General features: G+C 43.9%; 1 protein-coding gene across 15 annotated transcripts in view; it reads right to left on the reverse strand.

Moving 5' to 3' along the window:
* LOC105491898 (MAX dimerization protein MGA) overlaps positions 1–17777 on the reverse strand; it is a 171570-nt gene that overhangs the window by 101777 nt on the left and 52016 nt on the right. For 4 of the 15 annotated variants that reach the window (XM_071067048.1, XM_071067052.1, XM_071067050.1 and 1 more), the window contains exon 1: positions 6623–6740. The exons of 3 other annotated variants lie outside the window; for them this stretch is intronic. The gene's annotated coding sequence lies outside the window, so the exon portion shown is untranslated. Of the gene's footprint in view, positions 1–6089; positions 6251–6622; positions 6745–17777 lie in introns of those variants that run through there. 8 more of the 15 variants (XM_011758661.3, XM_011758659.3, XM_011758667.3 and 5 more) reach the window with 5 other exon arrangements.

Consider the following 17777-nt stretch of genomic DNA (forward strand, 5'->3'; position numbering starts at 1 on the left):
GCTTTACACAGACTATCTCTGGAAAGACAGAAAACAGTAGTATTGGTCATATCCAAGGAAAACTTGATGACTTGGAAAAGATACCCTTTTACACTTTCTAAATTTTGTGCCTTGTGAACACACAATCTTTAAAAACTAAAAAACAGGCCAGGTGGGCAGGTGCAGTGGCTCACGCCTGTCATTCCAGCACTTTAGGAGGCCGAGGTGGGAGAAACGTTTGAGGTCAAGAGTCCAAGACCTGTCTGGTCAAAATAGCCAGAGTCGGTCTCTACCAAAAAAAAAAAAAAAGAAAAAAAATTAGCGGGTATGGTGGCTAGGAGGCTGAGACAGGAGGACACCTTCAGCAGCCCTGAAAGTTCAGGTTGCAGTGAGCCATAACTATACCACTACACTCCAGCCTAGGAGACAGAGTGAGACCCCATCTCTTAAAAAAAAAAAAAAGTTAAAATTAAATTATTAAAGGTTATAAAAAAAAAAAAAAGGTCATATATATTGTACGATTCCATTTATATGAGATGTCCAACACAGGCAAATCTAGAGAAACACAAAGTAGATTAGTGGTTTCAGGCGAAGGGGTAACTGGGACTAACTACTAAAGGGTGTGGGATTTCTTTTTGGTGTATACTTTAAAACGATGAATTATGTTATGTGAACTGTATCTCAATAAAAAGTTATAATAAAGAAATCTGATGCCGGCCGTGGTGGCTCATGCCTACAATCCCACAACTTTGGGAGGCTAAGGCAGGAGGATCACTTGAGCCCAGGAGTTTGAGACTAACCTGGAAAACATAGTGAGACTCCATCTCTACAATGGTGTGTACCTGTAGTCCCAGCTACTTGAGTGGCTGAGGTGAGAGGATCACTTGAGCCAGGGGGTGGGGAGGCTGAGGCTGCAATGAGCTGTGATGGGGCCACTGCACTTCAGTCTAGATAACAGAGTGAGACCCTGTATCCAAAAAAAAAAAAGAAATCTGACTGCTAAAATCAACTGAACTGATATACTAAATAAAAGCTACAGCTTCTAGTTTTTATACAAAAAGGAAGATGACACTTCCCCACCCCTGAGTAAGTGGGTCAGTAATCTTAATCAAATTCAGCCATTATTAGTCTTCATTATAATTAAAAAGTATTTTACCTTTCATCAGGGCTAATGATGAGCAGTAAAAGCATCTAATCTGAATTTTACCTCTTCTTACAAGATTGGTCATACATCTCCAACGCTTAAAATATCTGTTAGACTATAGATAATAGATATTTTTAAAATCAAGACTTCAAAAGGTTTACTATTGTTTCCTATTATGACTAGAGATAAAAATAGAAATTCACTTCCTAACACTTTAGTGTACTAATATCAGGGAAGGTGAGGAACAACAACAAAAAATCTCTCCTCTGATGAGAAGTTTATTTTTAAAAGACAGATAAAATTTACAGTGATTCTTTTCAAAAGCTGCCTCAAGCTTTTACCTATGAAGTTCATTGGCTTTTTAAACCTAACACACTTAAGCAATACCTATCAGAGATTGACAAAACAAAACTAAACAGACTCAGAAGTCACAAATAAGGTAAAATATTAAAGCTTAAAGAACTGGCAAAAAAAAAAAAAAAAAAAAACCCTTTACAATAATGTATAATTCAATGCAAACTCCTAGCTTGTATTTATTAACTCATAAACTTCAAAGTTTTGTTACAAATCACCAACTATTTTTGTGAGTCAAGTATGCAAAACATCCTTTGTGTGTATGTGCTCCATGTGAGCACAACATCCTTAGGTGTATTTAACATGACTAAGGCAGCAAAGAAGTATATGAAAAAAAATTTTGTTATCCCAAACCTATAAATTACATGAAAAGGTGCCGAATTTCTTAAACATTATTATTTTTTGTTGTTGTTGTTGGTTTTTGTTTTTTTTTTTGAGACGAAGTCTCACTCTGTTACCCAGGCTGGAGTGCAGTGGTACGATCTCGGCTCACGGCAAGCTCCACCTCCTGGGTTCACACCATTCTCCTGCCTCAGCCTCCTGAGTAGCTGGGACTACAGGCGCCCGCCACCACGCCCAGCTAATATTTTGTACTTTTAGTAGAGATGGGGAAATTTTGATTTTCAGATCATTACCGGTAAAATCAAGACAGAGAAGTTTTAACCAATTCTTTAAAAATTACTATCTTTTATTTTTATTTATTTATTTATTTTTGAGACAGAGTCTCGCTCTGTCGCCCAGGCTGGAGTGCAGTGGCCGGATCTCAGCTCACGGCAAGCTCTGCCTCCCAGGTTTACGCCATTCTCCTGCCTCAGCCTCCCGAGTAGCTGGGACTACAGGCGCCCGCCACCTCGCCCAGCTAGTTTTTTGTACTTTTTAGTAGAGACGGGATTTCACCGTGTTAGCCAGGATGGTCTCGATCTCCTGACATCATGATCCGCCCATCTAGGCCTCCCAAAGTGCTGGGATTACAGGCTTGAGCCACCGCGCCCAGCCAAAAATTACTGTCTTCTAAAGATTAATCTATTAAGATGCAACTGACAAAAACCCAGTTTAGTGAATATTAGACTGCACTTGAAGTAAATTTTACACTAACTTTATATACACACATTTTGAGTTTTTCTTTCTGCCTAAGCAAAAAATTAGTGCAGAGAAGTCACATTAACCTATTTCAACTTTGTGCACGGGCATCTAATAAAAAAAAGTAAAAATGGGCCGGGCGCAGTGGCTCAAGCCTGTAATCCCAGCACTTTGGGAGGCCGAGACGGGCGGATCACGAGGTCAGGAGATCGAGACCATCCTGGCTAACACGGTGAAACCCCGTCTCTACTACAAAATACAAAAAAACTAGCCGGGCGAGGTGGCGGGGGCCTGTAATCCCAGCTACTCGGGAGGCTGAGGCAGGAGAATGGCGTGAACCCGAGAGGCAGAGCTTGCAGTGAGCTGAGATCCGGCCACTGCACTCCAGCCTGGGCGACAGAGCAAGACTCCGTCTCAAAAAAAAAAAAACGTAAAAATGTGCCTGAAGACAAGAAAACAAACTTTCTGACTTACGATTTGTATAAGACTGGTTTTTAACTCCACTAATCAAATTAATCCGTTAGTTGATGAAAATGCATTGAATTAAAGACTTAAACCATCTCTATCTTGAGCCATAACCGCTACTGGTTTAAGAACATGGAATGAAATTCTTATTCTACACCAAATCTAAGCACAGATTCCACTTCACTATAAGCATATGCCTAGGTTTGGAGCTACCATATGAATTTTCTTTTCTTTTCTAAGATAAATATTGCAAAACATTTTAATTTTCTAATCAAAAGGCAGTCAATTAAGAATATTCAGCTGTTTCAGATACCAAGACCACTCGAAAGTCTAAGACAATCTTAAGCCAACTGCAAAACTTAAATGTACTTTAGAAAAGGGTAGGCTAGGCCGGGCGCAGTGGCTCACGCTTGTAATCCCAGCACTTTGAGGGGCTGAGGCCGGTGGATCACTTGATGTCAGGAGTTCAAGACCAGCTTGGCCAACATGACAAAACGCTCTCTCTACAAAAAATACAAAACTTAGCCAGGCGTCATGTTGTGCACCTGTAGTCCCAGCTACTTGGGAGGATGAGGCACAAGAATCACTTGAACCCGGGAGGCAGATGTTGCAATGAGCCGAAATAGCGCCACTGCACTCTAGCCTTCGAGATAGAGACTCAGTCTCAAAATAATAATAATAATAATAATAAAGAAAAGAAAGGGGTAGACTACTCATGAAGAAATAAATCTTCTAGCAACATCCTAAAAATACTCTTGTAAACTAAAAGCTTTAATGAAAACCACAATTTTGGTACATATATATACACCTTAACATTCAAAAACGTTCAATTCGGCTTTTCAACAACAAATTTTTTTTATCCAGATAAAACAGCTATAATAAAAAGCTAACAAAATACGTTGTGGAGGGGAAAATTCACACCAGAAGATATATACACACACAAAACCTATCATAGAAAACATTTTTTAGCTAAGTAATCTGACAAGTTCCATAAATTGTTACAATTTCAGACTCCCTATTTTAATGTCTTTTCACCAGTGACCTCTTTGGGAAATGTTTATCTACTAAAGCAATGACCCTCATACAACTCACAAAATACACTAGTTTTACTAGTTTCCTAATTCAATGATTTATGTACTGTGCTCAACCCCAAAAATTAGTCACACAAAATCAAAATTCCAAGTCAATACCATGATTTAAAAACACAAATATTCAAATTCTCAACGTTTTCCAAATTGCTACAAACATCTACAACCCTTTCATACAATAAATACAGTAGTATGGCAGGCACCAAGATGTTAGTATATTCCTTAACATAATCCTTCACCACAAGAATATGATTAAGTTAAATTATATTTGTGAAACTCAAATTTCAAGAGAACAGGTTCACTCACATTTCATTTACTAATAAACACTGGGTAAAGAAATTTTAAGTTTTTTAAAAACAGAATGCGGATATAAATATAAGAAAATGACAGCAAATGGTGGCAAAGACAGTAAAATAGCCAACTATTAATACTTTCTTAATCGCTGTTAACCATCATTTGCTTATTTTTACTAATTTAATAAATGACACTTGCTATTTATTAAGAACTACTCACTTCGGAACAGACAATATCCTGAGCATTTTATCGTCACAACCTTATAGGGCAAATGTCAAAATATTATCTGAAACACTTTTAGGTTTTAAGGCACAGAATTGCACCTGCCTAAGACAGTACTGCCCCCTTCTCTTCCCAGATACCATCTGTTACTGCTGGCCCCAGGAGTATTTTCTATTGCTAAGAATGGACCCTTAACTACAACTCAGGGCCAAAGAGCTGACAGGTCCCTAGCAGTTGGATAAGCAGAATTTGAAGAACTTTTAAGGCAGAAACGGGCTGTAGTCAAACTTGAAGTATGCCAAGGTACCCAGGGCACTGAATTTCCTCAAGTCCTTAGCCTGTGTTTCTGTTAAGTGGACTCAAGCCACTTAACCCATACAAACGCTAGAAACAACCGTAGGCGGCAAGAAACACTAGCGCTGTTCCGATACGCAAGAAAGTAAAAGGCTCTCATTGCCTTCCCCAAGAGGAGCAGACGCCGTCGACTATTAATGACCCACAAACCGCCGCTTTTCAACTGCAAAGGACAGCTGGCCAAGAACCACGTGAAAAAATGCCGCAAGGAAAGCTCTTCCGGGGAAGAGGAGTCCCGACAGATCACGTGCCGCCGTCCGGAACCCGAGGATCTCTCTGCGGGACCCAGCCGCATTTTGTTACCTTGGAGACTACAGAAGCAGCCACCAGACCCTCCGCGGCCAACCCCCTTCCCAGCAGCCGTCACGCCGCCCCCAGGCACTTTCCCTGCAGCCTAGCCGCGGCATCGTGCCCAAAAAGAACGAACAGAGCAAGCAGTTAACCGGGGACTCAGCCGCATAAGCCTGGCAAGCTCTACAACAACACGCGCGCGGGTGGGCTCGAGACTTCTCATGATCCACGTGTTTGCTCCGGCGAGGCGAACCTTGGGAAAGTTATCTTTCCTCTAAAAGAGTGCACTTTGGTTTCTCATGTTGGTCTGCCATCAGTAACCCCTCCTTTCAGACCTCATTTACCCGGTCCTGCTTCCACCCCGGCCAGAGGAAGAAGGCATTCCCAGGGTTCGAAAGGCAAAGCAAAAATCTATACAGCAAGACGCTACCACTTTGCACTCTCGACCCAGTCTGAAACGATACCTAGTTTCTCCATATTCTTCTGACACACAGATTCCTCAACTTTGGCTACTGGAGCTTTTGGGGGGGGGGGCGGGAGGGTGCTGTTAATATCCCAGATACCTTGCACTGAGGGCAGAGACCTACTTGACCATTTAACAGAAACAGGAAACCCCATCAACAGAACTAGGTAAAGGCTGCCCCACAGAGGAAAAAAGAAAATAACACCTGCTCTTCCCACCTGTTTTCCCCTCCCTCATTTCTGCACTCACACACCACCGGTCCTTTGTTTACCAAGTCCCCACTCCTACAGCTCACTTCCTCGCCCTTCTTTATTAAACTTGCCGTCCTGCCTCAAACAATCTGGCCGGAAATTACTTGTTAGAAAAGACGTTTGCACAGGTGTCAAAACGCTGCGCCCAGTTCCTCAGAAAAGCGACGCCAACACCGTTTCCCTTGGAGTTCTAGAACCACGAGACCAGGAAGCTAAACTGCAAAGCGCGTAAGCATGGCTCTCGACCTAAAGCCCAGCGCCAGGCTGTAAGTCGTCACGCGGACCGTACCACGCGGAGCGGCACCCCACGCACGCGAGGGCAGGGCCGAGCCATGGGCGCTTCTCACCCCTCCCGCCTCGTGGCCGCTGTCTCTGGCGTCGATGCTCCTAGTTAGGTAGCTGAGCGACGCGGAAGTGAGGCCGGGGACGCGCGCGAGGTGACATGCGCAGCCTCGCTCAGAGACCACAGGCGCGCGCCAAAGGCGGCCCCGCGCAAGGCCCGGCCTGGCGAGGGCGTGCGAAGCTCTCTCAGCAGAACGTTTCTCACGCCGTTCAAATACACAAGAGCTTCAAACTCTCGAAAAACTCCAATCGGGCCAGTACTAAGCGATGCCCTCCACCCAGGCCCGAGAGTTACCGTGCGGGGCGTGGCCGGCCTCACCCGGAGTCCTTCATATCCCGCTGGGTGGGGGTTATTCTGTTCGGTTCGCACACCGTGTGTCCGCTCCAGCTGAAGAGCCTGCGCGCGCGCACCGGACGTCCACGTCACCGCGCACGCGCTCCTACCCGCTCGGAGCCCGCCGCGCAGGCGCAAAAGGAAACGCGAACAGCACCTCCCTGGCCCCTCCCCCAACACCAGGAGTCCAAACGGCCCCAGAGCAGCAGCAAGACCCTTGGGACCCGCCCCCAGAGTGGAAGCCGCTGCTTTTCCGGGTCCCAGCAACCCAGAAAAGCCTACTGAAGCTTCTAGAATCAAGAAAGGCGAGGCAGGAGGGAGGCACCTAGATTCCTCAGGCTTGCACACGAAGCCTTCGTGGAAACTGTGAAACCAATGCCCGGCGGGCCTTTCTCAACTGTGCCTTTCACCCTTTCCCTAGGGCTCCTAGCCGGCCCCGCCCCGGCCGCGCCCAGCCCCACCCACACGGGGCTCCACAGACCCCCAGCCTCCACAAGCCCGTCAAATGAATCCGAGGTCTTCCTCCCCGGAGTACCGGGGCTTGGACAGCGCCAAAGCATTGGGAAACCTTGAAGCAAAGACCTTGAGAGACGGATGGTCGAATTTACAACATCCACAACCGAAGACGACTAGGAAAATGGGGAGGAGACCGAAAGACTCAGTGAGCAGTTGGAAAGCGAAGAGTTGCCACTAAATTGCCTGATACAAAGATGAAAGATATCTTTTTTTTTTTTTTTTTTTTTTTTGAGACGGAGTCTCGCTCTGTCGCCCAGGCTGGAGTGCAGTGGCCGGATCTCAGCTCACTGCAAGCTCCGCCTCCCGGGTTCCCGCCATTCTCCTGCCTCAGCCTCCCGAGTAGCTGGGACCACAGGCGCCGCCACCTCGCCCGGCTAATTTTTTGTGTTTTTAGTAGAGACGGGGTTTCGCCGTGTTAGCCAGGATGGTCTCGATCTCCTGACCTTGTGATCCGCCCGTCTCGGCCTCCCAAAGTGCTGGGATTACAGGCTTGAGCCACCGCGCCCGGCCTGAAAGATATCTTTATAAAACAGGGAAACGAGAAACTTGCAGGAGTGTGTTATTTGAGCTTTAGTGCCTTGATCCTGTGCATTCAATTTTTGTTTCTTCAAGACATTTAAGCTACGAGGTGCAAAGAAAGTATTACTGAATATCTATTATGTGTCAGGCAGTTGCTGAAGTAAATCAATGGACAGTATGTCTCCCAATCTTCAAAAATTAGTTATCTTTCTCCTTCTGTGCTCCTTACCAGCTGTTCTTTCTTCTGTGCTCCTGACACACCAGTAAAAAGGAAGCATAGTTTCTTAAGAGGCAAAAAAGAAGTAGGGAGTAGGAGAGCAGATTTTGTGGTCAATGATCCAAAACTGCTTTCTTTCATAAGAATTAGCAAGCACTGAGAACCCACTACGTGACATGCTAGGTGACTTAATACAAAACACTATGAAGGAGAATGAGGAGACTATGAGGAAGGAGTCAACAGGAGGAGGCTTATCCAACACTACCGATCTGACCTACTTTTTACTTAGGAAGGATCCTATTTCTCTACACTTTGCTCTTCCTGAGGAGATACACAACAACATGGACAGAAACTGCTGGAATAGTCTGAACTAGAAAACGTGTAGACTACTTTAGAGACTTCTGAAGGCATTCTGAAACCCTAATTCAGGCACCGTCAGCAGGAGCATTCAAGATCCTAGGCAAAATTGAAAAGTAACGGTTTGGCCGGGCGCGGTGGCTCAAGCCTGTAATCCCAGCACTTTGGGAGGCCGAGGCGGGTGGATCACGAGGTCAGGAGATCGAGACTATCCTGGCTAACATGGTGAAACCCCGTCTCTACTAAAAATACAAAAAACTAGCCAGGCGTGGTGGCGGGCGCCTGTAGTCTCAGCTACTTGGGAGGCTGAGGCGGGAGAATGGCGTGAACCCGGGAGGCGGAGCTTGCAGTGAGCCGAGATCACGCCACTGCACTCCAGCCTGGGAGACACAGCGAGACTCCGTCTCAAAAAAAAAAAAAAAAAAAAAAAAAAGGTAACGGTTTAACACCTTCCTCCTCTTCCCTGACCCCAAGAACCTCTTTCCTACAAGCTGCCCTGTCAGAATCTCCCACCTAACAAAGAATGTCTTCCTCTCAAGGATCTGAAGTTTCCTCAAAAAAATTTCCATTTTCTGGGGAAGAAGTAAATTTATGTTGATTTAGCATTAAAACATATGATCCTAAGGTGTGAATGACTGGTTAACAACCATGCATCCCCAAAGAGACAGGTTAAACCAAATGATCTATCTAACTAGGGGATCTGTGAGGACAACTCGGGAAGAAGGGGAATGGAGATTCTCTTTTGGTACTCTTTCCCTACACCAGGCAAACATACTACTAAATACTAGATACTTAAAACAAAAAACAACAAAAAAATTTAAAACCCTGAATTTTGAAGATTCAGTACTAAATATCTCGGTGGGAGAGGAAAACTATCCATAGTTTTCCAAAGTGGAGTCTGCCTAACCTAGGAAGGTCAGGAGATGTCAAGAATCTGAGGGTCCTATGAGAACTTTTAAGTGTTGTTTTTATATGATATTCTAAAAATCATCATACCACCACATGCATTTCAGAGATCCAGTTTGGATTTACCATCATGCAGGTACCAAGTAACCACCTGTTTTTCTTTTTTATTTTTTGTTTGCTTCAAGTAACCATTTAAATGGTTACATTCAACTTTTAATGCAGTATTCTCATACTGAAATTCTTGGTTGTATACTTTGGATAATGTAAGAAATTTCCTCCTTTAAAAGGCATCCATATATAACCCAAGGTTTAAGAATGCTAAGCTAACTGCTAAAGTGATGCTCCTAAGTTCCACCTTTTTCAGTTATCATCGCTCAACTTACTGGTCCAACCTAACACAAAAGTCTTTGCCTTGATTTTCCTAGGCTGCACGTTCAAGGAGATTTTTCTGAATATTAAGGGGAAGCAAACGAAAAACTAAAGAGAATGCATGTAATTAAACAATCTGGCCTAGAATGTACACAGTTTTTTTTTTTTTTTTTTTTGAGGCGGAGTCTCGCTCTGTCGCCCAGGCTGGAGTGCAGTGGCGCGATCTCGGCTCAGTTTTGATCCTAGATTGTTCTATAAACCCATAGGAACTATCCCATTTACATGCACACTTTTCCTATTCAGCAAATATCTGAGTGCCTACTATAGGCTAAGGATAGGGGAAAAGCTGGCACCTCATGCACTTTTCAGATGTCTACAGTGGAACGTCAAAGATTGGCACAACTTAAGTAACAGAATCCACCAAGACAAACTTCCTAATCCAATCTATTCAGATCCAGTCCTTTCAGTTCTGATTTCTAAAACATCCTCTCTCAGCCGGGCGCGGTGGCTCAAGCCTGTAATCCCAGCACTTTGGGAGGCCGAGACGGGCGGATCACGAGGTCAGGAGATCGAGACCATCCTGGCTAACATGGTGAAACCCCGTCTCTACTAAAAAATACAAAAAACTAGCCAGGCGCGGTGGCGGGCGCCTGTAGTCCCAACTACTAGGGAGGCTGAGGCAGGAGAATGGCGTGAACCCGGGAGGCGGAGCTTGCAGTGAGCTGAGATCCGGCCACTGCACTCCAGCCTGGGCGGCAGAGCGAGACTCCGTCTCAAAATAAATAAATAAATAAATAAATAAATAAATAAATAAATAAATAAAACATCCTCTCTCAACTGACAAAAAGACCTCACTCTTCAGATGAAACCACTACCATGAACAAACTCCTGGACTATGGCCTTGTTTAAATATCAATATAATAAAGAACATTCATAAAATAAGGGCTACATACAGAACGAGTTGCAAAAGATGCTTGTTTTGTTTTTACAAAAAGTCCTTCGGCCAGGTGCGGTGGCTCACGCCTGTACTTTGGGAGGCCAAGGCAGGCAGATTGCCTAAGGTCAGGAGTTGGAGACCAGTCTGGTCAACATGGTGAAACTCTGTCTCTACTAAAAATACAAAAAAATTAGCCAGGCATGGTGGCATGCGCCCATAATCCCAGCCACACAGGAGGCTAAGGCAGGGGAATTGCTTGAACCAGGGAGGTGGAGGTTGCAGTGAGCCGAGATCGCGCCACTGCACTCCAGCCTGAACAACAGAGCAAGACTCCATCTCCAAAAAAAAAAAAAAAAAAGCCCTTCACTAGCCAACCTGAAAACTTAGGTCTTAGGCAGAGGGTAAAAAGAGAATCAATAGACAACTCTATCCTCGCCCACCATTTAGTACTACAACTGAAATCAAATCATGCTGAGGGGCAAAGTATGATTGCCTCCAATATCTGTAATGAAGGAATTAAGGAATTAAAAATTAAGGATTTAAGGAATTAAAAATGGCAAGATTTCTGCCTTTAAGGAGCTAATAATCTACCCAAAGAAGAACTTTTAAGACTTTCTGGGCTGGGCGCAGTGGCTCATGCCTGTAATCCCAGCACTTTGGGAGGCAGAGGCAGGTGGATCACATGAACCCAGGAGTTCAAAACCAGCCTGGACAACATAGTAAGAACCCATCTCTGCAAAATATTAAAAAATTAGCCAAGTGTGGTGGTGCCTGCAGTCCCAGCTACTCAGGAGGCTGAAGTGAGAGAACTGCTTGACCCCAGGAGGTCGAGGCTACAGTGAGCTGTGATTGTGCCACTGCACTCCAGTCTGGGCAACGAAGTGAGACCTACCCCCCAACCCCATCTCTTAAAGAGTTTCTTAATCAGCATAGTAATATGATTAAAACCATGTTTTAGAAAATGCTAAGAGAAGGGAGGATGAAAAGAAGGACAGAAATGTTGTAGAATATAATCAACATTCATTAAGAAACACCCAGTGGCTCATGCCTATAATCCCAGAACTTTGGGAGGCTGAGGCAGGATGGACTGTTTGAGCTCAGGATTTCGAGAGCAGCCTGGGCAACATGGCAAGTCCCTGTCTCTACCAAAAATACAAAAAAAAAAAAAAATTAAAAATTTTTAAAAATAGCTGTGCCTGGTGGTGTACACCTATGGTCCCAGCTACTCAGGAGGGTGAGGTGGGAGGACTGCTTAAACCCAGGGGGTAGAAGTTGCGATGAGTCAAGATTACGCCACTGTACTCCAGCCTGGGTGACAGAGTGACAGAAAGAGTGACAGAGTGAGAGAGAGGAAAGAGGGGAGAGGGAGAAAAACACCATTCCTTCTTGCTGCCCCACATCTCAAGCCCACATAACCACGTTCCTTACCCTTGCCTAAGAAGACGGCCCCAGATAACGCTATTCACCCTTCATACTTAAGTTTAAATGTATTTTCTTCAAGACACTTGCCCTAACTCCCATGATCAGGTAAGGTCTCCCAGTTACATGCTCTCATAGTACCCTGTTATTTCTTTATAGCATTTACCACAACTGTGTTATTTTTAAAACCATGTATTAATGTGTCTTCCCCATTAGACCATTAGCTCCACTCTATTCTAGTGCTTATCACAATGCCTGGAATAGGGTGGACACATATTTGTTGAATAAATAAATAGAAAACCATAGATCCTCATTTTTTAGGCAAGTCTAAATATCAAATATTCAGTGTCCAACAATATGGGGTGTCCAACAATATGGGGCTTGGAAAACAGGGTCATAATACATACTGAAGTTATATTAAGCAGTTACATCCCTGGCTTTGGCCAACATTTCCCAAAGGGGTAGAGTTGTGATTTTAAAAAACTAGCACCCAGTGACTGTAAACTAGTTCAACCATTGTGGAAGACAGTGTGGCGATTCCTCAAGGATCTAGAACTAGAAATACCATTTGATCCAGCAATCCCATTACTGGGTATATACCCAAAGGATTATAAATCATGCTGCTATAAAGACGCATGCACACGTATGTTTATTGCAGCACTATTCACAATAGCAAAGACTTGGAACCAACCTAAATGCCCATCAATGATAGACTGGATTAAGAAAGTGTGGCACATATACACAATGGAATACTGTGCAGCCATAAAAAAGGATGAGTTCACATCCTTTGTAGGGACATAGATGAAACTGGAAATCATCATTCTCAGCAAACTATCACAAGGACAGAAACAAAACACCCCATGTTCTCACTCACAGGTGGGAATTGAACAATGAGAACGCTTGGACACAGGGTGGGGAACATCACACACTGGGGCCTGTTGTGGGATGGCAGGCGGAGAGGGATAGCATTAGGAGATACGCCTAATGTAAATCACCAGTTAATGGGTGCAGCACACCAACATGGCACATGTATACATATGTAACAAACCTGCACGTTGTGCACATGTACCCTAGAACTAAAATATTTTAAAAAAAAAAAAAAAAAAAAAAAAAAAAACTAGCACCCAGTGACTCTTATCCCAAATCATTTCTCTTTAGGGGAATGGATAAATGTTGACAGGGCAGATACTTGAGGAGATACAAATATTTTTCTAGGAAAGTCTTACTGACTGCCCATTGACTGGATACAGTCTGCCCTCTATCTGTGGGTTCCAAATCCATAGATTAAACCAATCATGGATCAAAAATATGTGGAAAAAATTTAAAAATGACAATACAATAATAAAAATAAAATAGTATAACTATTTACAAAGCATTTAAATTATACTAGGTATTATAAGTAATCTAAAGATTATTTAAAGTATACGGGAGAGGCCAGACACGGTGGCTCACGCCTGTAATCCCAACTCTTCCAGAGGCCGAGGTGGGCAGATCACTTAAGGTCAGGAGTTCGAGATCAGCCTTGCCAACATAGCAAGTTTCCACTAAAAATACAAAAATTAGCCAGGCATGTAATCCCAGCTACTCGGGAGGCTGAGGCACAAGAATTGCTTGAACTCAGGAGGCGGAGGTTGCAGTGAGCTGACATCCTGCCACTGCACTCCAGCCTGGGTGAAAGAGCAAGACTCTGTCTCCAAAAAAAAAAAAAAAAAAGTAAATTAAAAAAAATAAAGTATATGGGAGGACATACATGGGTTACATGCAAATACTATGCCATTTTATAGAAGAGACTTGAGCATCTGAGGATTTGGGTATCCTGCGGGGGCGGGGATCTTGGAACCAATCCCCCACAGATACTGAGGGACAACTGTGTTACCTAGAAAATCAACAAAAACAAAGAGATCCTTAGAATAAAATGAAAAAAATGTTATGATACCATCTGGTAATAGAAGCAACAAGCTGTAATAGAGACCACCATCTGTTATATATTCATCTATAAGAAAAAATAGCAAATATATTAAAGAAAGGACACTTTAGTAACAGTGAATTTGTTTTACTAAATTCTAAAGGGAAAATGTCAGTCAGGCACAGTGGCTCACGCCTGTAATCCCAGTATTTTGGGAGGAGGAGGTGGAAGGATCGCTTGAGTCCAACAGTTTGAGACCAGCCTAGATAACACAGTGGCACTCCATCTTTATTTAAAAGATGGCACAGTGGCTCATGCCTGTAATCTCATCACTTTGGAATTAGGCAAAAATCAAGAAGAAGCCTATGAGAGAAGAATATACTGGAAAATTGTTTGCAAATGCATACGAAAGAAGCCATCCTTACTTTACATGAAAGGCAATACTGCCTCAGGGAAAAGAGCTATGGTGGTCAACACAGGAATTCCCCAGCTATTAGACATCAGAGACCAGAAAGATATCCCAAAAAAGTATTTAGAGGACCATCATAAGGTGAACAAAATTTATCTTACCAAACATCCATCCTCTGTTATTGCTATGATTAAAAAAAAAAAAAAAAAAAGATTTTTTTTTTTTTTTTTGAGATGGAGTCTAGCTCTGTCGCCCAGGCTAGAGTGCAGTGGCGCGATCTTGGCTCACTGCAAGCTCCGCCTCCCAGGTTCACGCCATTCTCCTGCCTCAGCCTCCTGGGTAGCTGGGACTACAGGTGCCCGCCACCACACCTGGCTAATTTTTTGTATTTTTAATAGAGACGGGGTTTCACCGTGTTTGCCAGGATGGTCTCGATCTCCTGACCTTGTGATCCACCCGCCTTGGCCTCCCAAAGTGCTGGGATTACAGGCGTGAGCCACCGCGCCCGGCCAAAAAAAGATCATTTTAAGATTAAAAACCACTGGAAAGAACATCTCATTATAATAGTCTTATTTTTAATACACTTAGATAGATGAAAAATTCACTACATTGTCCTTATTCTGTGATATACCACTGAAAACTTATTTGCAGACAGGTATTTAGAAATGCCTGATCAGCCATACATCAGCCTCCCTAGACAGCTAAGATTTGATATTCATAGAAGAAAATATATACAACAGGACTGTGATGGGGTATAAGTCACTTTGCCAAGAAGTCAAGAGTCAGCTTCTCCTCATCAGTAACAATACCGAAGAAGATATTAGCCAAGAGACATCTCAGTCGAGACCAAAGGACAGCCACAAGATTAAGAAGCTACTTTGGGAATCAGGGTGGGAGAGACACTGAAAACAGGAAAGCCTTTATGGTGGGGCAAGATCCTGGAACTTTGGTAATGGTACAGAACAGTGTAGTGAAACCAAGGTCAAACAGACCCACCCAATCACCACATAACTAGGAAAAACTGTGGAACACATGGTGGCAAAGGAAGAGGCAGGTTAAGTTACACTTAGTTTAAACCTAGGCTCCAGGCATATCACATATATGAGGAAAAAAGGTGGGGGAAACTTGTTTTATTTGAAAAGTAAACCAAATGGGTTTTTTTTTTGTTTTTTTTTTTTTAAGGGACGGGGGTCTCACTCTGTCTCTCAGGCTGGATGGAGTGCAGTGGTATGATCACGGCTCACTGAAGCTTCAATCTCCTGGGCTCAAGTGATGCTCCTTCCTCAGCCTCCTGAGTAGCTGGGATTACAGGCCATGCCACCACAACTGGCTAATTTTCTTTTTTTTTTTTTTAATGTAGAGATAGGGTCTTGCTAGGTTGAATTTTAAATATTACTTCAAAATAAATAAATATTCAAAATGTTTTATAATCTTGACCTTTACTAAAATTGTTAGCTGTGATCTAAACACTGGAGGGCAGGGGAACACCTGTTTTTTGTGTGTGGGTTTTTTTTTTTTTTTTTTGAGATGGAATCTCGCTCTGTCACCCAGGCTGGAGTGCAATGGCATGATCTCTGCTCACTGCAACCTCCGCCTCCCGGGTTCAAGCAATTCTCCTGCCTCAGGGAGTAGCTGGGATTACAGGCGCCAGCCACCTCACCCTGCTAATTTTTTTATATATTTAGTAGGGACAGGGTTTCACCATCTTGGCCAGGCTGGTCTCGAACTCCTGACCTCAGGTGATCCACCTGCCTCAGCCTCTCAAAGTGCTGGGATTACAGGCATGAGCCACCGCACCCAGCTACACCTGTTTTAAAAAGAGGAAAAAAGCTGTATGTAAATAGAGAACATAAAGATTATTCAAGTAACTTGAATGCAGTGCAAATTGTATGTATATAGATTATAAATTGTAGCGATTATATACAGGCACTATTTTTCATCTCATGATTAGTTCCACTTTACATTCTTGGGGTTATCTATCCTTATTAGCGTAAGTAAATAAGGCTACAATGAGTTAAACGAATATTTATTATGCATCAACTATGTGCTAAGCCCTAAAACTGGGGAAAATGAATAAACAAAAACAAGTCCCCTCAAAAAGCTCAAGCTCTGATTGAAAAGACAGAATAATCATATTGAAAAACTGTAGTTGGTAGTGTGGAAAAACCTCTGAGAACACTATAGAAACATACAAAATCTACAAAGGGTATAAAGTCTCAGCACTTGGGGAGGCCAACACAGGAGAATCACTTGAGGCCAGAAGCTAGAGACCAGCCTGGCAACACAGTAAGACCCTGTCTCTCAAAAAAAAAAACAACATTTAATTAGCTGAATGTGGTGGTGCATGCCTGTAGTCCTAGCTACTCAGAGACTGAGGTGGGAGGATCATTTGAGCCCAGGAGTTTGAGGCTTCAGTGAACTATGACTGCACCACTAAACTCTAGCCTAGGCATCAGAGCGAAAGGAGAGGAGAGGGGAGAAGGGAGACGGAAGAGGGGAGAAGGGAGAGGCGAAAGAGGAGAGGGAAGCGGAGGGCAGAGGGGAGGGGAGAAAGAGGAGAGGAGAGGAAAGAAGAGGGGAAAGAGGGAGCTGTATGCAGCCTAGGGATTTGGTGCCCTTCATCCCAGCCACTCTGGTTGTGGCTGAAAGGGGCCAACGTAGAGCTTGGGCCGTGGCTTCAGAGGGTGGAAGCTCCAAGCCTTGGCAGCTTCCATGTGGTGTTGAGCCTGTGGGTGCACAAAAGTCAAGAATTGAAGTTTGGGACCCTCCGCCTGGATTTCAGATTTATGGAAATGCCTGGAAGCCCAGGCAGAAGTTTGCTGCAGGGACGGGACTCTCATGGTGAGCCTCTGCTAGGGCAGTGCAGAAGGGAAATGTGGAGTCGGAGCCCCCACACAGAGTTCCTACTGGGGCACTGCCTAGTGGAGCTGTGAGAAGAGGGCCACCATCCTCCAGACCTCAGAATGGTAGATCCACTGACAGCTCACACAACGTGCCTGGAAAAGGCATAGACACTGAACACCAGCCGGTGAAAGCAGCCACGAAGGAGGCTGTACCCTGTAAAGCCACAGGGGCAGAGCTGCCCAAGGCCATGGGAACCCACCTCTTGCATCAGCATGACCTGGATGTGAGACTTGGAGTCAAAAGAGATCATTTTGGAGTTTTAAGATTTGACTGCCCTGCTGGATTTCTGACTTCCATGGGCCCTGTAACCCCTTTGCTTTGACCAATTTCTCCCATTTGGAATGACTGTATTTTCCCAATAACCTGTACCACCATTGTATCTAGGAAGTAACTAGCTTGCTTTTGATTTTACAGGCTCATAGGCAGAAGGGACTTGCCTTGTCTCAGATGAAACTTTGGACTGTGGACTTTTTGGTTAATGCTGAAATGAGTTAAGACTTTGGGGGACTGTTGGGAAGGCATGATTGGTTTTGAAATGTGAGGACATCAGATTTTGAGGGGCCAGAGGTGGAATGATATAGTTTGACTCTGTCCCCACCCAAATCTCATCTTGAGTTGTACTGCCATGATTCCAACATGTAGTGGGAGGAAGCCAGT

Source organism: Macaca nemestrina, chromosome 7 (assembly GCF_043159975.1).
Source record: "Macaca nemestrina isolate mMacNem1 chromosome 7, mMacNem.hap1, whole genome shotgun sequence".
Classification (NCBI taxonomy): Eukaryota; Metazoa; Chordata; class Mammalia; order Primates; family Cercopithecidae; genus Macaca; species Macaca nemestrina.